Source organism: Hippopotamus amphibius, chromosome 16 (genome assembly GCF_030028045.1).
Source record: "Hippopotamus amphibius kiboko isolate mHipAmp2 chromosome 16, mHipAmp2.hap2, whole genome shotgun sequence".
Taxonomy (NCBI): Eukaryota; Metazoa; Chordata; class Mammalia; order Artiodactyla; family Hippopotamidae; genus Hippopotamus; species Hippopotamus amphibius.
The window spans coordinates 33,681,483-33,703,358 of NC_080201.1; positions in this window are offsets into that span (position 1 = coordinate 33,681,483).

Here is a 21,876-nt window from a genome sequence, read left to right on the forward strand (position 1 = left end):
AGGACCTCCTCGGGCCCAATCACTAATCACTGTATACCGTTGCCATCTGACGATGGAGGCCTGCTATGCACACCCAACTTTATGGCTTGATGGGTCAGGTGACCAGGTCATGATGGGCAGCTCAGGTCATGTGGCAACCTAGTGGAATAGGGTTTTGGGTTTAGTCTCTACTAAAGGCCCAGTGGTAGGCCTAGTGCTCTTTCTCAAAAGGAGAGTAGTTATCCACATAGGACGGCAGGGCTTTGCTCCAAAACTCCTAAGGAACTATGCTGTGATCACCTCTAGGGGCTTGCCACTCCAGACAGCATCCTTACCTCCCACTGCCACTTCAAGTGCTATTGGATCTGCTGGGTCGTACAGTCCAAGAGGCAGAGCAGCCTGCCCATAAGCCTGGACCTTTGCAGAACCCGCTCTCGTTCTGGGCCCCACTCAAAACTAGCATCATTCTGTGCAACTTATTATATATGGAATGGATAAACAAAAAGGTCCTGCTGTATAGCACAGGGAACTATATTCAATGTCCTATAATAAACCATAATGGAAAATAATATGTAAAAGAATGTGTGTATATATATATATATACATATGCATAACTGAATCCCTTTGCTGTACAGCAGAAATTTACACAATACTGTAAGTCAATTACACTTTAATAAAATAAATTTTTAAAAAACTAGTATCTTTCTGGAGAATTTGGTAAATGGGCCAGAGAAACACGCCCAAATGAGGAATATATTGCCTCCAAAATCCTGAGTCCCATCTAAGATCCTGCCTCTTTCTTGGTTGTAGGGGGAGGCAGAAGCAGCAACTTACCCTTTACCATAGAAGAGATATCTCGACATGCCCCACACCACTGGACCTCTAGACCGTTCACCAAGGTACGAGGCATCTGAATTTTCATCAGATGTATTTCCCACCCACTAGCATGTTAATGTCTTATCACTTAAGTCTTGAGTAGTTGCTCCTTCTTGCTCAGTATATCCAATCAGCATAACGTCATGTATGTGAAGGACCAGTGTGATATCTTATGGAAGGGAAAGGCCATCAAGGTCTCTGCAAACTAAATTATGACATAGAGCTGAAGAGTTGATACGCCCCCCAAGGTGAGACAGTAGGAGTGTATTTGCTTGCCAGCTGACAGCAAAGTGCTTTGGATGGGTCGGAGACAGGGATGGAGAAAAAGGCATTTGCCAGATAAATAGCAACATACCAGGTACCAGGTTATGTGTTAATGCGATCAAGCAATTAAACCACATCTGGCACAGTCCCGGCAATTGGAGTCACCACCTGGTTAAACTTAAAACAATCCACTGTCATTTGTCAAGATGCATTTGTCTTCTGCATAGGCCAAATAGAAAGGTTGAATGGGGTTGTGGTGAGAATGACCACCAAAGCCACTGCCATCTTGCAAGTTTCTGATGGTGGTGCTAATCTCTGCAGTCCCTCCTATTTTCCTAGGTGGAAGCAGTTCTTGTGTCTTTCACTTGGCCTTTTCCACCATAATAGACCTCACTCCACAAGTCAGGGAACCAGTAAGAGGATTCAGCCTGATGCTGAATGTATGTATTTCAATTATGCATTCTGGAACTGAAGAAATGACCACAGGATGCAGTCAGGGACTCAATGGGACCACTGTGAAGTGGACCTGAGCTAAAACTTTATTGATCACCTGACCTTTGAGTCTCCTGAAATTAGTGTCAGTTCAGAGCCAGTGTCCAGTAATCTCCAAAAGGTCTGATTATTTCCTTTTCCCCAATGCACACTTAGCCTGGTTAGAGGCCATAGTTCCCCTTGGAAAAGGATGGCGTGGAAACAGGCAGGTCTCAGGTACAACCTTCCACAGTGCTACTTGGAGGGAAGCAGAGCTGACTTCGGACTCCCCTGGTCTCTTTCCATCCTATGAAACATGCATTTTCTGTTCTTGGCTTAATAGTGTAGCTGGGATGCAGCAGGATTACACATGTGCTGCTGTGAAACATGAAATCAGAGCCAGGCGGGACCTCCCCTGAGAAAGGCTGCCTATAAATCGTAAAACCCTTAAATGAATAGCTTAGAGGCACAGGGTTGCCTTGGGTTAGGGTTAATTGGGTCGGGTACAAAGAGTTTTATGTTCATAACTGACTGTCCATCTAGCCTCTTCCTGATTTTCTGAAAGTTATTTTGCTTGAGGACAAATTTGTATTTGCTTTTCTGACAATGATTGGTTTGAAGCTGAACCCTTTTCAGCTGTTGGGAACTTGTAACGGGCTCAATACCTACCAGATTTTCTCTCTCTGATGCATCCATTTCAGATACATTGAAACAGAGTTGAAGTTTTCGGGATTTTTAAAAAATCCTTCTTCTCTTTCCAGAGTATTGCTTCAAACTGATTATTTTTGCTCTTATTTTTTAAAGCCCTCAAAACAATTTTCTTTTTTTCTTTTCTGATTCATTCTCTGGCACATCCTCTGCTAAGACTCTAACTTCTCTCTGTCAGTGTTAAGTTAGAAGCTGAAGTCTAGGGTCTAAGAATCCAGACTCTGTGTTTAGCTAGACTTGAAAGCAAAGGCCAGCTCATTCACTGCTCGTTCTGTGACTTGAGACCAACGATTTAACTTTGCTGAGCCTCAGTTTCCTCATCTGCAGGATGGTGCTGACGACCAGTCATGACTTTTGTGTAATTTAGTGAGATAGTATGTACAAAGTGCATACTTACTTAGCATAGCAGTTGAAAGCACAGGCTCTGGAGCTAGGCTGCCAGGGTTCAAATCCCAGCTCCACCTTGGGCAAAAGTTTTCTGTGCCTCAGTTTCCTGAATTGTAAAAGGGAACCCACACTGCCTTTCCACATTGGATTATCATGTCCTGATTCTTTTGTATTTCTTGTTCTGGAAGAGACCCTTGTATTCGTTCATTACTCTTCCATTGTGCTTGAGCTGGTCTAAGTTGATTTCTATTCCTTGTAAGCAAAGAGTCTTGAGGAAGCCAGTTCTCAACATGAATGTGTTGGAAAAGACAGAATGGCATCTCTTAAATTCCTCTAAGATGTTATAGGTACTCAGCAAACACTCACTCAATAAATAGTGGAGGCCAGCACCACCCCATTCCATACATGGAATAAGGCAAAACCCACGTGTGCCAGAACATACTGAGAATTGTCCCCAGCCCAAATATTATGACTGTAAGAGTTTCTTTCTTGCTTACTCTTGCTGACACACTTCTAAACGTCCCATCAGTTCTAGCTCTATTTGTTTAAATGGAGCTGGTGAGTGAGGGGTTAAGTGAGAAACAACACCAAGTCCTCTAGCTTACAAACATTTAATTTCTTGGACTTCTCTCCTTATTTCTCAAAACCAGAAAGCGACATTTGTTGGAAAGAAGCCCCAAGAGGGCAGAGTCCCAGGGTCAGCTCCCAACATGAGTCACACCCCAGAAATGACCAGGGAGGGGACTGCATGACACAGCGGAAAGAGGGCAACCTGGCTTCCGGGAAGGGGTCTCCACTACCTCCCTATGGAACAGAGACAATCACTTCTTCTCGCTAAATCCGTGTCTTTACCACTAAAACGAGGGGCTGGCTCTTTTCATGTGTCTGTGCCTCACATATCTGTCAAAACCCGGGATCTGCCTGGGCTCATCAGGTTCAGATGCAATGAAAGGAACTGGGAGACTCATCTGACTTGTAACGTCTCCTTCAACTTCTTGCCAAAACAGGCAGCTCAGATGAGACTTTGCTCAGGTCTTATGCCTGGTAGATTTTCAACAGGAGATAAAATGAGATGAAATACATTTGGATGCAGCCTAACGGATTAACAGTAACCATACTTTCTGCCAAGATTCTGCTGTCTTCCCTGGCTTATTCCTTAGAGAGACATGATCACAGTGGAATTTTCCAGGATTCCCAAGTACCATCTTTCAGTGTGTAATTGATAATGACAGCTTTAAATTGACAAGCATGGATTCTAATCCTGAACCCTAATGCCAGCCCTTGGACCTATTTGACTTTGAATTTGACTAAACCCCAAGCCTCAGTTTCCAAGTGCAGTGGGGATATTTGTAACACTTGCCTCAGAGGGATTTAAAGGGAGGATATTGATGCAAAGCACTTATACCCCTGACTTGCCCAGCATTAAAGCTCAGAGCATGTCAGCCAGCATCACCTTCTTCTCCTGATACTAACAGAGTCCCATGCTGACTCCACCGTGGCCTCCGAATAAGACAGCCAGAGGCTGCTTTTGCTAGAAAGTGAACACCGTTTCCTGACTCAGAAACAACCAACACACACTCCTAAGACCCGTGATTTGAGTCATGGGAAGAGACACTGAAACTACTGCACTGTTTATCTCCAAGCCCTTATGCAATAGTTTTCCCACTATTTTTAAGCCTTCTGTCCTCTTCCCCCTCCCAGCCTTCCTTTCCCCCAACTTCAACACTCTACAGCCCAGCTCCTTGTTCAGTTCGGCTATTTCAGTTTGGGGTAGAATGGTCTAGACAGGAACCCAAAAATGCACAGTCTGCATACTGGTCCCCTCTGGGCCTCACAATTATTCCAAGCAGAACCCACAGACACGAGACTGATTGAGAGAGGAACTTAGGTTCCATGAGATCACCCATCCAAAGCACATACCACAGAGCCTGCCACTGTGCTCAAAAAATTGTCAAAATACAAGTTTATGGTTCTACGTAGGTGTTCACTCCCTTGGCTTTTATTTTCTTGGTCTTTTTCTACTCTTAAGAGAAGATTCTGGAACCACGGCCAATCTCTTGGCTACCTTGGAACAAAATAAGAGAGACTGTTCGGTCTGATTTTGGTGGGCTTCTCCAGCCCTTGACATAGTTTTGGCACACATCGCTGTATCCCTTAGCTGTCCTATGTGTTAGCTGTAGCCGTGTAACCCAAAACCACAAAATCTTGGTGGCATAAAGCAATAAGCACTTATTCAGCTCACATGCCTGTGGGCTGGCCAATCTCATTCTCCTCCTGGCACGAGGGAGCTTGTCTGGGCATGAGTTTCTTATAGTGGCAGCGGACTTGCAAGTGTGTGTACTCAGACACACAATCCCATCCTGTTTCTGCCCCATCCTGTCTGATCAGATCTCATTGGCTGAAGCAAGTCAGGTGATCCTATCCAAGGTCAAAGGTGAAGACGTGTGGGAGAGAGAAGGTGACAAATCCTGAAAAAAAAGGTATTGAATCCACCAACACACTCCAAATTCCATCAATTCCTACTGTAGCCCCACACCACACATCCCTGAAATACTCATAGGTGACGCCCCATGGGATAGAAATAGAAAGGGGAAAATGGGTTTTCCTTGTTCCTAAGGCAGCTGGGGGAAGACCTTCTCTACACCTCAGTGTTGACATTTTGTTTGCAGTTGCCATGCAGCTGCTTAATACTCTCCTGCTGTTGCGTAAATGGACAGTTCGCATCTCCTCCTAAGTTTAGAATGTTACATGATGGTAACCGAAGCTTCTACTACTTTGATATCTTGGAGAGCTCTCAGCGCCTTTCAAGATGTTGCTTATTTTAGCTCTTCGTGGGTGGTTCCCTAACATCTCCATGCCCGCATAGCCCCACTTCTATGTTTCTGCTCCATTCTTCGCATACTCTATCGTGACGTTTGTCTTGCAGTTATTATCTGCACTAATAACTGTTCATTCATCAGCCCATGAGATTAACGTTTCCAAAGGCATACCTAGCAGGTCTCTTGGATCAGAAGTTTCTGGCGCACATGTTCCTAAGCCCCGCTGTTAAGAGTCAAATATAAAACATTTAACAATTTTAGGAAATGGTACCAACCAGACAGAATACTACCACAGCCCTAGCAAGGGACTTCAGAGCATCCAACTCTGCAAGGCATTATTCTTTTGTTTGCTCACTGTGGGGAGATCCGAGGGATCTTGGGATAGGGGCCAGAGCAGTTAGAATGGGGAGGGGGAGTTCCCAAGAAGACTGGGAAATTTGGTATTTATCAACAATTAAAGAATTTTTTAATATTTTGACAATTAGTTCAACTGTCCTGGTGTGTTCCACTTGAACTAGCCACGATCATGCTTGTCTTGTGAAGCATATTTTTCTAGGGTTAAGGCTCAGGAATCCACATTGTTAGTAAGCTTCCCAAGTGCTTTAGATGCACATTAAAATTCTAGAGCCATTGAACTTGTGGGTCAGCTCCTTGGAGGTGGAGGTTACCTTTTACGTGTCTGAAGTCCTATGCACAGAGCTGTTGTAGTCAGGGCATGAGCCCTCATAGAACAGCCCATCATGGTTGGCTCGCTCTAATGTGACACTAACTTTTAGGTCCTGTTCAACACATTTACCTGGCTGTTTTCTCCATTTTCCCAGTGCTAATTTCCAGTGGAGGGTCCCACTCATCATTCGGGATTAGGTATTACGTATCAATATTGCTGACCGATTGAATGAGATTTCTTGGGGGTCAGGCAAATGGGAGGTGAAGGAGGAGGAAGAAAGAATAAGGAAGCAATTCCAGATGGAGGGAAGAACAAGAAGGCAACTCACACGGTGGGAATGAGCAGAGCACTTTCAAAGGATGGAAAGGAGGACAATGAGGCTGGAGTTTTAAGGACAAGTTGGAGGGAGAGCAATGTGAGATGCAGATGGAGCTAGGAAGAGGCTAGAGCCAACAGAGCCTATCAGTTATGTTCAGATAGCAAATTCCAGCCCTAGCCATTAGAAGTCATATCATTTTGTTACATGACTTTGGGCAAGTCACTAACCTGAGTTCCAATTTTGTTATCCTTAAAGTGGGGTTAATAATTCTGGATTGGGAAATACTTTGAAGTTACTGCTACTTAAAAGACTCACTGGAGAAAAGTATTTGAAGTGTTAATCCTCCAAACCAAAAGATACAAACAAATGCCAATAGGGACAGTGCAGGTACCATTCCTGAGTGGAGAGGGTCAGAAGAGACTGTGGGGAAATGAACAGCACAACACACCTCATTTATAAAAGACAGATGCTGCCCAGATCTGGTCAAAGGTTACCAGTATTCCTTTTTTTTTTTTAATAAGAGTTGAAAATTTAGATTTTTATGTGACATTTCTTGACAAAGTATTGCAACTAACTAACAAAAGTTTTAAACGAAACAATAAAACACTTTAGCAGGCTGAATTTGGTGGAAAAACTGCCATTTTGCAACCTTTTCATTGTAAACTCTAAACTCTATCCTTTGATCAGACCGGCCCTACAGAGTGCTGCATGCCAGGGCCTTTGTGTCCTGGACCCCTACAAAATTGCTTTCATTGAATTGGACTTTAACATTTTACCACCAGCCAATGTTCAAGGATAGCATTAAAAGAATCCCCATGAAGCCCACGTGTTTTCTACAAGGATGTTGCTGAAGATATTATTTATATAAAATAAACCCATGGCATCTCCTTTTTTTAAAAAAAAATTATTATGTATGTATGTATGTATGTATTTTTGGCTGTGTTGGGTCTTCATTGCCGCTCACGGGCTTTCTCTAGTTGTGGTGAGCGGGGACTACTCTTTGTTGCGGTGCATGGGTTTCTTATTGCAGTGGCTTCTCTTGTTACGGAGCATGGGCTCTAGGTGCATGGGCTTCGATAGTTGTGGCTCATAGACTCAGTAGTTCTGGCTCTTGGGCTCTAGAATTCAGGCTCAGTAGTTGTGGCACATGGGCTTAGTTGCTCTGCATCATGGAGGATCTTCCCGGCCCAGGGATCGAAACTGTGTCCTCTGCATTGGCAGGAGGATTCTTAAACACTGTGCCACCAGGGAAGCCCCATGGCATCTTCTTAATGAGGAAAAAAATTAAAATAATATGTTTTCTTTGGCTTTTAACCCCAGGAGTAGTTGTACTTTTTGTGAGCAATGGGATTTTGTTTTCAAATATGCAAGACACCAAAAGTCATGCAGATATCTTAATACATATAAACATCTTTGCATCAATTTCTAGAAACCTAGGAATAAAAATCATGACTTGCCTTTAGAAAGTGGCCCTCAAGTAGTGGTTGGGTGAGGACATGAGTCTGGTTCTGGCCAATGAGTTGTGAGGGGAAGTGTGCTACCTCTGAGCTGAAGCATTTAATTGTTGGTTTGAGACCCTGCAGAGCTTTCTTTATCTCTGTTAAAGCAACACTTGAGATGGCAGTTGCTCTGTCATCCTGAGTCCTGAAGTGTGAATGCAAGAAGCAGAGCCTTTAGTCACCCCTCAGTGGTTATAAACACAGGTGAGAAACTTTTTTCTTTTTCTTTTGGTTAAATTGTTGAGATCTTGGGGTTTTTTGTTATTGCAGCAAAACTCAATCTACCCTAACTGATACCTAGTTAATAAGTATCAAATTAAGGGTTTGGATCAGTGTTGCCTTTCTCCACGGCCCTTTGCCACTACCTAATAAGAGTAATCATTAATACCATCCACTGCACAGATAAGGTCAAATATAAGAATATAGATAAAAGTGCTTTGTAATCTGCGAACACTTTATAAAAGCAAGTGACATTACCAAACCTAATGATATTGACCTGGCCTCCTTAACAAGGCTGCAAGGTTTTTAGGGAAAGGGATTCTTCTCTTAAGTACTTTGAGATCTTATATATTCCTAGAGTATGCCTGCCTTATTATAGGACACCTTACAAGTTCTTAAATAATTCTTATTGAATTGTATTTAATGGGCTATGCAGAGGATCAAGAAAATAGCTTTGTGACACAGAATCCCTTTATTTACTGGTCCTCATAATAATAGGAATTTGCCTGTTAAAACTTTGGAAGCAAAATTGCTTACCTTTATAGAGGACAAAACCCAGGAGTTTTCTAGCTGTTAATGTTTAGTTCCTAAGGAAGGTGTGAAAGGAAGGATGGAGGTCAGGATGGACTGTTCCTGACCCTAGGGATGAGAGATGGAAGTAAATCATGAATATGATCACCAGTGAAGCTGAGAAAGAGCCTATTAATGTCATGTAATCAATTTCAAAAAGATACAGTTGCACTTTGGGTATTTAAACCTCGGAGGTTTAAACTAAATCATACTTGTCACACGCACACAGTATCACTAATGAGCTTATGTAAATATTTAATCTTCTCTATTTGCATTACTCAGCCCAGTCTATCTCACCAGCCTCTTCTCCCAGCCTTCTCTAATACCATAATCCAACCTCATAGAACTATTCCAGTTTTCAGAACTCACCATACTCTTTTACGCCTCCCATCTTTACATATGTATTTGCATCTGTTTGGATTCCCATCTTGCCTTCTCTTTCTACCCCACTAAATACCTACACATCTTTCAAGGCTCAGCTCAAATATATCCTTCTGCCCCACCCCACCCCTACTTTGGGAAACCTTGCCTGAACTTTCTACAATTCCCCATCCTAGTAGAATTTTTAGTTTCCCCTTCTATGCTCCTGTTGCAATTTTCCAACCTTCCATAGTTCTGAGTATTACATTTGTTTGTTCGAGAAACTTTTATGGAATCTTACTATGTGCTAGTCATGGGACCAGGTGCTGAGTATACAGAAGCGAATAAGAAATTATGCTTATTTGTGAGTTCATTGACAGCAAGTGTCTCATTTTTTAACTCCCAAGCATCACGCATTTGCAGGCTTATAAATGTGTTCTCTTCATATCTGTGTCCATATCCTTCTTCTGCTGGCAACCATCAGGACTGTTTTGGAAGTGACAGAAATGCAATTCCAGCTGGGTTAGTCACAAAGGGGAATATATTGGCTCATGGATTCCAGGAAAGGTCCACCATCCAAACTTGGTGAAAGTCAAGGATGGATCCTGATTTTAGGAACAACAATAACAATGATAACAAATAATGATTTGAATACTACTCAGAATCTCTCTCTATTTTACATTCCAGATCTTCTTTGCCTGCTCTTTTTTATTTTCACTATCAGCAGGTTGGCTTCTTTGCATGGAACAAGGCATGGTCACCAAGATCCCCCACCAAGGTTTTATGTCTTACAGCTTTTACCACTGATGACAGACTGCTGATATTTCTTGGTTAAAGACTGAAAAGTCTCAGAGAAGGATGCTGATTGGCTCACCCCTGACCACTTGCCCAATCCTAGAGCTTCCCAGTGTTACCAGGAGATTAGAGAACCATGATTGGCTTGGTTGTCTCAGATGTCCACCTTCAAACAACCAAGAAAGCCTGGAGGTGGGTAGTAGAGTAATCAGTTTCTCAGGAGAAAAGGGTGATGGTAAGCAAATGGACATCATTTTCTATGCCACCAATTTTGTCATTCATTCAACATTCTCTGTATGTTGAGTAAGTTTAAAACATTGTGCTAGGATGAGCTGGGGGGAAGAAATAAAGGATATACAATTTATATCTAATCATTTGGTAGGAGAGGCTAGAGAGGGAATTTTGCCTACTGGTTAGGTGCTTGGGGTCTAAAGCCAAAATGCCAGGCTGAATATCCTAGTTGTATGACTAACAAGGCTGTGACCCCAAAACTCTCTGACTTCAGTCTCCTCATCTGTAAAATGGGTCAACAGTCACAGCAATCTCATGAAATAACTGTGAGGTTTAATGAGCCATATGTGAAACATATAGCATGTGCCTTGCATGGAGTAAGTACTCAATCAGTTTAGCTATTACTTCATGCATAATTGAAAGTCAAGGCAGAAAGAATTCTGTTTTGAAATGACAATACATAGAGCTGAAGATCCAAAAGAACCCAGACAATTAATACTGACAGTGGGTCCCAGAAAAAGCATCGTAGAAGAAGAAACATTTAGCAGCTGAACAGGACTTTAACAGAAGGGACAGGAGATAAATGACATTTAAGAAAGATGGACAATTCAGGAGGAGAAAACAGCATGGGTCAAAATAAGGGGAAGTGAAATGAGCAGTGGAATCCAGAATTTTGGGTTTATACAGGGTTTCTAGAGCCCAAGATTCCCATATATACAGGATAGGACATGTCACTATAAAGGAGGTTTGGATGGAGACTGAACTAATTGAATACCGACCTAAGGGATTTCAATAGATAACAGGGAGTTATTGAAGGTTTGGGAGCCAGGAACTGAGTAACAGGATCTAATCGCACATTTGTCGTTGAATAAAGAATTTCATTAGAGCCTAAACTGCTAGAAAAATGAATTAGGTCTTTCAGTCTCATTTATTTTTCTATCTTTGTTAGACATGGGTATAGAGAAATATTTATCCATCACTAGAAAACAGTGTCATAATGGCGATTATACTGGGCAACCACCACTCATTCTCAGTTTGGGGGAGTAATAAGGAATGATAGGGACTGTTAGAGGCTATGTGTCCCCCAAAAGGGGGTAACCACTTCTCAGCTTCATTAAATGTTTAACATGCAGCAGTACAGGCCCAGTGTTAGCAAATATTCTGATAGTTCTAGAAAAGATTAAAATCTATATTTTTTGGTAAAAGTCCTGATTTCTTTTTCACGTTGGCTGAAAAAACAATTTAAAGTCTGTAGGCTAAATAAAATATATCTATGGATTAAGTGTGTCCTAAGGGTCATCAGTCTGAGAGCCCTGGATTCAAGTCGATCCAGAATAAGTATAAATATTGATCTGGTTGTCTGGATACCTTTGCTGTATGACCATTCCACAATTTTTGCTAAAGGACTCAGAAATGAAAACAAAGAGAATTCCATGCACTGGAAGTATTACCAGTAACCAAAAAAATACATTTGAAGAGCTGAAGTTTTTCAATGTAAAATATAAGGGTGAGTCAAAAATTATCCATACTTTGGCTGTAGAATTTATTTTAATTAACTTTTAGAAGAGACAAACACATCATTTTCTGACATAACCTCCTTGTTTTTCAATACACTTTATCCATCTGTCAACAAGCTTTTGTATTCCCTCATTAAAAAATGTTTTAGGCTGAGCTGTGAGCCACAAATGCACCGTTCTCTTCACGTCTTCACATGGATGAACATCCAGCTCCTTCTTGATAGCTAACATTTGTGTGACCTTCCTTGAACGTCTCTATCCATTCATACACACTTCTTCATGACAAAACACTTTCTCCATACTTTGCACAAAGTCTTCGATAAATAATGGCACCAGGTATACCCTCAGACCACAAAAAATGAATCACTGCACACTGCTCTTCTTTCATGCAAATCACAAGTGGGGCATCCATTTTTGCTCACACCGCAGTTACAAATGAACTGATGTAACATGTTCACACCTGCACAGCAGTGACTAAGGAGACAGTAGATTTGAACAGGAAGTGCTGATAAGACAGTGTGGCCAACAGACGTTTTAATATAACCAGAGTGCGGATAATTTTTGACTTACCCTCATAAATTAAGATTAAAAAAAAAGAGAGAGAGAGAGAGCTCACAACAACCATAGATGGATTTTCACATTTAGACCCATAACCTAGGAGTCTGATTTTTAACTCTACATGACATTTTCCACTGAGGCTACTTATAAAGGATTAAGGCCCAGCACAATGGAAAGAACTCAGGCTTTGGCATTTGAGAAATCTGAGTTAAAAGGACTAATTCTGACAGGAACATTTATAAGGTTATAGGTGTTGCCTATAGCAGCTTGTATCACTTGCTTATTGCTAAATAATGCTGCAGAATAGGCAACTCCAAAATATTGGCATTTTACAATAGTAAGCTTTTACTGCTTATGCACGCATGGAGTTGAGCTGATCGTGGTTGGCCTTGCTCGTGTTCTTCTGAAGTTTACTCTGTTCCCCTTGTCTCTCATCTTCTTTCTTGAATGTGCAGCAGAGCATGCCCAGGACCTTCACATGGTGATGACAGAGGTACAGGAGAGTAGATAGAAATATTCAAGTCCTCTTAAAGCTTCAGCTCACACCTTCAGCTCATCACCTCTTTTTATCATTTAATAGCAGGCATGGATACTGAGAAGCATAAAGAATTTTTGTGGTCTACCACACACACCAAAACTGGAAACAGCTCAGATATCAACTCAGATAGAATGGACAGATAAATCAGGGGACGGTCCCAAAGTGGAAAATATTATAGCAATAAAGAAGATGAATGCGCCAAGGCTTCACTCAGCAACATGGATGAACCTTACAGACTTGCTATTGAAGAAAAGAAGGAAAACATAAATGAATACATATAACATGTATCTAGCACTATAAAGTTCAAAAAGAGGCAAACTCAACTATATTGTTTATTGATACTCATATAGGTGTGAAAACCATAGCATAAGGGAAGAAAATTATTATCAGAAAAGTTGAAATAGTGGCTCTGTCTGTCCTGATCAGAAAGGGACAAAAGGGGAGATGGAGATTCTCTACCCTGACCCAGACTGTAGTTACTCAGGCAGCTGCCTTGTAATTACTTGTTAAACTGTGCATTTATAGTTTAAACATTTGTCTGTACGAATGCTATGTTTCACTATATTTTTCTAAGTTCAGTTCTAGGTCAAAATGAAAAAATAAAAGTTATGGATTAGGGGACTTCCTTGGTGGTCCAGTGGTTAAGACTCCACATTGCAGGGGGCACGGGTTTGACCCCTGGTGGGGGAACTAATATCCCACATGTCACGCATCTTAGCCAAAAAAATAAAAATTAAATTAAAAAAGTTATGAATTAAAAACATCCAAATTTGCTGCTTGAAAATGGTATGAATGGGAGGGGCTACATCAGCTCTGAACCTGCATTTTTTCTTTGGTGACAGCAAGTTGAAAATAGCTCCCCCTCCAAAATCAGGCTTGTCCTGAAAAGTAGATGAGAAAGTGCCTAAGAGTGGATCTTTAAAAAATAATAATGGTAATACATAATTGCAGAAGAGAAAAATATGTCTTTGACATCAAGAAAAGGAAGAGACTAGTTCTGAATCATGTTCCCTAACAACACTGTTTTGTATTTTCTTATTTCTCTAAAAGGGGAAAACAAGCAGGGGAGGGATTTGTACTCAAGTCTATTTAATTCCAAAGGAACTAATTAGAGGGAAGGAGGGTCCCCAAAACTAGAAAATTCCCAAAGAGGACCCACAAGGCAGTGTGGGAGACCCTGGTATATTTGGGGGACCCGCTGGAATACAAAGTATTTAAGCTCATCCCCCCACACTTCCAGTGTGAGAGAAATGAGTCCAGGAAGCTTCCTTTTGTTTTTTTTCCTTTTAAAAAGAATTTTATTGAGATATAATTGACATACAATAAACTGCATATATTTAAAGTGTACAATTTGATATGTTTTCTTATTCGTCATCTATTTAATACATATGAATGTATATATGGTAATATCAATCTCCCAATTCATCCCACCCCAACCCCTCAGGAAGCTTCTAAGTGCATAAATCAGACCCATCACTGTGATCATTTACACAGAGGGTGCTAAGGATGGCTCTGGAGAGGAGCTCAGTGTGGCCCGCCACTTGATGCAGGGCTCCCTGCTGCCTGCCGGATGCGGATGGGTCCCCATGGGAGGTCTGCCCCTATGCCAAATGGTTATCTTTAAAACCATCCTTCATTTCCCCTCTTATCAGCAGAGGAATGTGGGGAGGCAGTAGGCATTAACTGTGAAGGCATTTGGGATTTTCTGAGGGTGAGGGTGTCAGAATGGGGGGCTTACCGGCCTTCAACGCCTTCTCAAAATAGGCGAGTGCGACCTGCCACAGTGGAATTCTCTGGTCCTGCGGAAAGTACGAGCTTAAAGATTACACAGATACTGTTCAAAAGAACGAGCAATTTTGAGTCCTCCCTGTGTGCTAACACTGTCTTAAGAGCTTTGCGTGGATGACCTCACTGAATCCTTGGCCAAGGCTTTCCGCCAACAACCAGGTACTATTCTAGTCCACCTTTACAATTTCAGAGAAAAGTGAGGCAGGAAGAGATGGTCGAGGAGCTAGAGGTGGCACAGGTAAAGTGGAATAAGATACACTGACAGGTGTGCCCATGCTGATGGGCAGCCTTGATCTGGGCAGGGATCAGAGGGGCAAGGGTGGGGGGGGGGCGGAGTGGGTACTGGATGGTAACCACAGCCAACTTTCCAGCCTTTATTCAGGGGCTTGGTTTTTTCACAGACATCACACACACACACACCCCCTTTCAAATTTAAGTATAAAACCCATTCTAAAACCAACTACTTTGATTCGCTACTGTTTCAAGTCACTTGCTCTAATATTTAACGTCTTTGGCGTAGAAAACTGAGAAATTGACATGCAGCATTTGCTGTCCACCAGGGTTACTGTATCATTTCCAGCTACTTTGGGTCCATGAGTTGTGGTTCATCTGCTATCGAAGTTGCCCTCTCTTGCTAGAAAGGGGCTTGGAATAATCATTGAGAACAGGTACAATACGCCTGAGTTTCTTGGGGCTGGGAAACCTTTCCCACCCCCCAGCCCCCCTGTCAGCAGCTGTGGGGGCCTGGTCCTCCCTGCTTTATAGAGAAGGGGAATTCCAAGGAGAACCTTGGGCTGGTTTATTTTTAATTGTTGACCTCCGAGGCCTTCTGTTTGCATCTGTTTATTAAATCGCGAGCTCAGCTGTGAAATGCTCTTTATGATGTTGTTTTATTAGTGGGCCATTCAGGGACCCAGCGCCACACAAACAGGATAAATATTTTTCTTTGCAGCACACACCCCACGTTGGGGGCCATGGAACAAGGGGAGCGAGGATCGTTTGTTTACGAGCTCTGATTCATTCATTACTTGGCCAGGAGCTGTGAAATGTAAATCTCACATTCCGCAGGACAATCCCAGCGCCAGCTTGAGCTCATTTGGAGGTGTGATGTTCCACGCAAAAGGCGGCTGTTAATTTTATTGACCAAATTTGGAAAGTGGGAGCTCCAAAATTAAATTGAGACCTCGAAAAGAAGTGAACATTTAGGGTTCTCAAAGACCTGGAGAGTGGTCACATGGCTTTATTTTTTGTTTTGCCCTCCCCCTCCAACCCCCAACAAAGCAACTTCGAATGCCATTGCTCTTTACAGGGGGCATAAAGTGAAATTGCTGTTTGCCTCATCTTTTAGTTTCAAAAGATTTGATCTCTCTGAGATAGGTTTGTCAGTATTAATTATAGCCACCTTTACTGAGCGCTTGGCTCCCTGCTTTAAATATATTATCTCCTGTAATTCACACAGCCTTCTGGAAAGTGCCTGTTATTATTGCCCCCATATTATATGCTGGAAACTAAAGCTCAAAGCAGAGGAGGCTTTTGCTTTGGGCCCCAGAACTGAGATTCAAATTAGGAGGTTGGGATTAACATATACACACTATATGAAATAGATCATCAACAAGGACCTACTGTATAGCACAGGGAACTATACTCAATATTTTGTAATAACCTATAAGGGAAGAGAATCTGAAGTGTGTGTGTGTGTGTGTGTATATATATATATATATATATATCTATATCTGAATCCCTGTGCCGTACACCTGAAACTAACATGATATTGTAAATCAACTATACTTCAATAAAAAAAAAAAATCAGCAGGTTTACCCAGACTCCAGAACCTGAGTGCCTTAGTCACCCTACTCTCCTGCTCTCTCTTTGCCATCTCTGTGTAACTAAAAAGTTAACTTTTCTGATGCTTTAGTTACTAAACAGTTCCTTAGTACCAACAGTTACTAAGCAGCTATGCACTGCAGATTCAGCCTACTCTGTTCATGCTCAAAACAAAAAAGGAATCTGAGTTGCTGAAAGATTTCAAAAGCTATGTACTGTCCTCACAGCTGGTCTGTCACCGCCCCCCCCCCCCCCCCGCCCCTTGTCAGGCACAAGGGTCCACAAAGAAGAAATACTTTTAACTTCAAAAGTCATCCTTGGGGTTCCTTGCCCTCCCCCCTTGCACTCTCTTTACGCCTGGCAGGAAAGGGTAAATTCAAATGAAATGAGACAGAGGCTAGGATGGCACGGCGCATCCGGGGCTCCACGGGGGTGTTTACCCACACAATGAGTGGGCCCATGTCAATATTTGGACGTGGAGAAGGCCTGGTTTATAATTGTTCAGCCTTGTCTCTGAATCGGGCTTTGAACCATGCATTTGCCATGTTTCTCCGTGGCCTCATTCTTTTTGGAGGGGAAAAGCTATTTAAGGGAGATTTTCTTTAGAAAGGTTGCTGGGGGCAGTGAAGAAAAGGGGACCAGTTCAGAATATCCCAATGTGATATGAAAAAAAAAATGTAAACCATGTCACAAAAGCTCTGCCATCAAGAAATGTTATTGTTGGTTGAATGGTAGGAACCATCTGGGTCTCTTTTAATGACTGGGGGCCCCCTCTGTGGATGGTACAGATGCTTCTTTTGTTATTGGTGCGATCTTGTAAATAGTTAAAATATTTACCAAGGCACCTCCGAGCTGGAGCTATCCCATTTTATTATTTATACCTTTTCAGAGGGACAAAAATGGAGGTGTCCACTAAACGTGATGGATTAGGCTTATAAACAGCCATTATGGCCGTCAAACCTCGAATGTCAGCTTCTCCTTTGTGTCTGCGCATTTCTAAGCTAACCAGTGATCCATGCATAAGATAGGAGGTTAAGAATGCGCAGAGAAAAGGAGGGTTGGCTCCAAGCAAGATGTATCTTCTGCTGATTAGAAATACAGCTGTAGGAAGTGAGGGGGATGTTGGGCAAGAAGTGAGAAAAGGACGTGCATGTGCGTGTGTGTGCATGTGTGTGTGTGTGCGTGTGCATGTGTGTGTGTGTGCATGCGTGTAGGCAGAAGAGAGGGAGCTGGGAGGTGCCGAAGTCACTGCAACCCGACACGCTGCATTTCATGTCTCACCATTGGAGACTGGAAACCTGCAAGGCTTCTACCTGCCAAGCATCCTTCAGCTGTTTCCTTAACTGATTGCAGCTGGCTTTTGTTTTCCCAAGATAAAAATCAGGAAATGCAAAAATTAAATAGGATTTGAGAAGAAAAAGGATGGGCCCTCCTGGGTAAGAGAGAAAAGATCGAGCCAACAGGTAACCAAGGCTTGTGGACAGAGGGAGATCCCATCTCCTTGTAATTAAGTAAAACATCTTAAAATGGGATGGAGGCAACCTGTGTGACAGGTGATTCCTGTGATGCCTAGAAGCTGAACCAGAGTGACTTACTCCCAAGAGTCAGACCCAAAACACTGAAGTTAAATTTCAAGAAAGATGATATTTTAAAGTTAAACTATTTATAATTTATAATGGGATACATTCTCAATCCCATTAGTGCAAGAAAACAAAGTAACTTTTCTTGCAGGTAAAGGCAGTAAATGTAAATTATATTATTGTTGGCCCAGGATTGCTGCACATGTGTTGGAAATGGTTTCTGTCAAAAAGTGGCTTCCATTATATTTTTACTCTTAAATCCCAGCTCCTTTAATCTCCCAGAGTTTGTCACTGATTTCCTGCCATACCACAAACTACGCCTGCAACTTAGTCCCTTGCTCTCTTAAAAGAGCCTGTAGAATTCACAGGCAAACAGCTCGCGCTCGCTTTAGAAAGAATTGGGCTCTGAGCAGATGAACTATCATCCAGCAACTTTAAACAGACAACTAGAATTTTAATTTTGGTAAAACAGCTTCTAGGATCTAATTAAGAAATTATGACCTCATTTATTTATTTATTTACTTATTTATTTGGGGGACTTGGATGAGAACTTATTGATGTAACAAAGAGAAAACTATATTTCTTCACAGCTTTGCACATAAAAGAGAAAAAAACAGTTAGAGAACACTAAGAACCTAACAAACTTCCTCCTCAGGTTAGTAACCAAGGGGCTGCTCTATCCCGAGGATCCCTCCTTGGGTCTCCTTTAAGCAACTCCTGGAGAAATATCACCCCCACCCTAATCACACTGGTGTCTATCACATTAGTATGCTGGTGCATTAACTAATTTGCCTCTATAAATACTGGGATCTGAATCACACCACTGTTTTGGCTAGAGACTAAATAATTTTTCTCATCACTCTCTTTGGAGAGAGAAAGAAAAAGAAACACACACACACACACACACACACACACACACACACACACACACACACGTACACATTTTCTAAACAGCTTCCCGACTGAGGCTATACTCCTTGACATTGACAGTGCAAGTGGATATTTGGCTCAGTGAGAAATATCCTCTATAAAATGGACACTTTTTATAAACCTCCTTTAAGACAGTAATGTTACTTTTTATTCATGATTGTAAGTAATACTAACAATTTTTATTAGCCAACCCTCAGATAATAATCACAAAAGCCTAGCCAGGCTCACTTGATGTTTCCCTTGGCAAATTTGAAAATGCAACACACTACTATGCCTATATTTGATTCCTGCTCTACTTAATCTCACGCACTCATGAACGAAATAGAACTTTCAGTAACTTGGAGAAAGTTAACAAATCAAAAAAAATTTGGAAAGTTTCAGGCAGTTTTACCAAACAGTTTAGCATTCTATATGATTATACAAAAATGAAAGACATGTATGTTATACATCACATGGTTCATAGGACTCAGAAACACAGCCCAGATGTACAGAGCCACTAATTGTATCACTTCCATGGCCATTGCTTTCCTAACACACACACACACACACACACCCTAAACTACCACAGTAAAGTCTGACAAAAACACAAAACTTTCCGAAGGCATATTCTTCCATGCTCTTAGAGAGCTATGGACAATTTCTTTGAAAATGGCTCTCACTACTTTTCAAGCAAAAAGGAAATCTGTGTTCTCATTGATACCTCCTCTCTTTCTGTTTGCTCTGGAACTTTGGATTGTTCCTGAGCAAAGCCTATTCCAGAAGCCCAGGAGACCCCTGCCCAGTATAAAGATGCAGAACAGCTGACCTTTTGGTCACCAGTGAGGAAAATCTCCATGTAGGGCTGTCAGATTTAGCAAATAAAAATACAGGATATCCAGTTACATTAGTTTGAATTTCAGATAATCAGTAATTTTTATCATAACTATGTCCCCTTTTGAGATATACTTATCGGCCAGCACTAAGAAGGCCTGGCATCAGACATATTTCTGCTGGAGATGAAAAGTCTAGACCAAGAAAGCAGCCTGGAGCCTAGTGAGTCTGGGAGGGTGACTGACCCTGGGCATCTTACTTCTTAATTTATGGTTTTGAATAAAAAAGAAGGTACTGACAGGAATCACATATCTAGGTCTCTCAACCACACGAAACAATTCTCAGAGGGAAGCATCTCAGTGAGGGACAGGAAGGCAGAGGTAATCCATTGGAGGCTGTCACCAGCAATTAACTAGAGCTACCTCTAGTCTAACACAGTAACTCACTATTCCACACAATAACGCAGTGAGGTAGGACTCTTATTATGCCCATTTTACAGATGAGGAAACTGAGGCACAGTTTCCAGGACCACACAGCTATGGGACAGAGATTGCCACCCAGTCAGGTTCCAGCTCTTCTGCTTAAAATAAAATATCAGACCCCGACCTAAACAATGTAATTTTCAAAAAGACCTCCACGGTACACATATGCTGAAATTAAAATGGCTACTCCCTCATTTCCCCCACATACCCTCTGCCTCTGCCCTGGCATTGTTGGGGCCCCAGACCATGCTTGGGCTGCCCAGTGAGGAATCAGGGCTGAAAACAGAGTGGGGAGGAATATGTGTGAGTCTGAGAGGACAGGACAATGAAGGGCCCCTGTGACACCCCACCTGCGTCCCCCTCCATCCCATTTCTCCCAACCTACAGGGGCAGAGAGCAATCTGTATGAGACTGCAGACCCAAATGAAGAACTCTGGCCAAAACTTTTTCTAATTTAAAGACCACCCAGGTGTGTGCTGGTCTGTCCCCATTTTAGGGTCTTTGCCTCTTGCTTTCCAGCAAGAAAAGAAACAGATGTGATGCCCATTCATGCCTAATGGAGACAGAAGGGGAGGGAGGAACCAGCTGGGGGTGGGGGTGGGGGCTGTCTTTGGCCTGCACATTCTGTCTTGAAAGATGGGGACTTAACTTCCACAGGGTCTAAGCCTGCGGCTGTCACCTGTCAACTCAGAGTCCGATGGGAAGTCATCGATCCATGTATGTTCAATTGAATTAAAATTAAATAATGCGATCAAAACTCTTGGTGGTGCCCAGGGAGTGGGTTTAGGACTGGCCTGACCTTGGGATTTGGAGCCTGACCAGATGAGTTTCACTTGGTTGGAGTTACCATTTGATGGGGGGGGTGGGGGGGGGTGGCTGGCTTCCCCTCCCCCCCTCCCTGGACTAGCTCCGTTCAGATTGTCCTAAACAATTATCCCCAAAGGAAAAAGAAAAAAAAAAAAGCCCTGTTGAACAAATCCTCCACTTTTGTCTCCTCTGGGGCTGCAGACCGTGGTCCCTGCTTATTCAGCCCTCTCCCCCACCCCCATCCTGTGCCTGGGACGGTCTGTGGTTATGAGTCAATGATCAGACAGGGAAAGGGCACGCTTACCAAGGGGAGGAGGATTCAGTAGGGCTCTGGGCTTTGATGCTGGCTCTTTTACATCCTGAATGCATGAAAGGCTATGGGAGGGAGAGGAAGAAATATAAATGCAGAAAGGAAGAAAATGTTATTTAAAAAAAAGTTGAGAAAGGGGAGGTGGGAGTGCCTGTTTTGAAATGTATCGTCAACAAGTATCTCTGGGAGACAAAACTAGTTAAAAACCGAGTAGAGATAAGCCCTCTCCTTCAGCTACTCATCTTCCCAGGGAATAATGGCAAAGAGGCGGTGTTTGGGAGGGAAGTGATGTGCAAATAGCAGTGTCCGTGAAGCTGGGGTTAATTACAGGAAGGACTTCCAGGGTAATTGCCGATAAACAAGGCTACGAGCAGAGCAGGGCATCCAGGCTTGGAAGCTGGCTCTCTGTGATTCGAGTACGTTCCCCAAACTGTCCCTGCCTCTGGGCAGTACCTAAAAGGGTATTCAGAGGAGCCTCAAGCTGGGACCCTGTCCCCTTGTGAGCTGACCCTGCACTCCCATCACCTCAGTCCAGGGTGGCTCCTCCTCAGGTCAATCTCTGAAAAT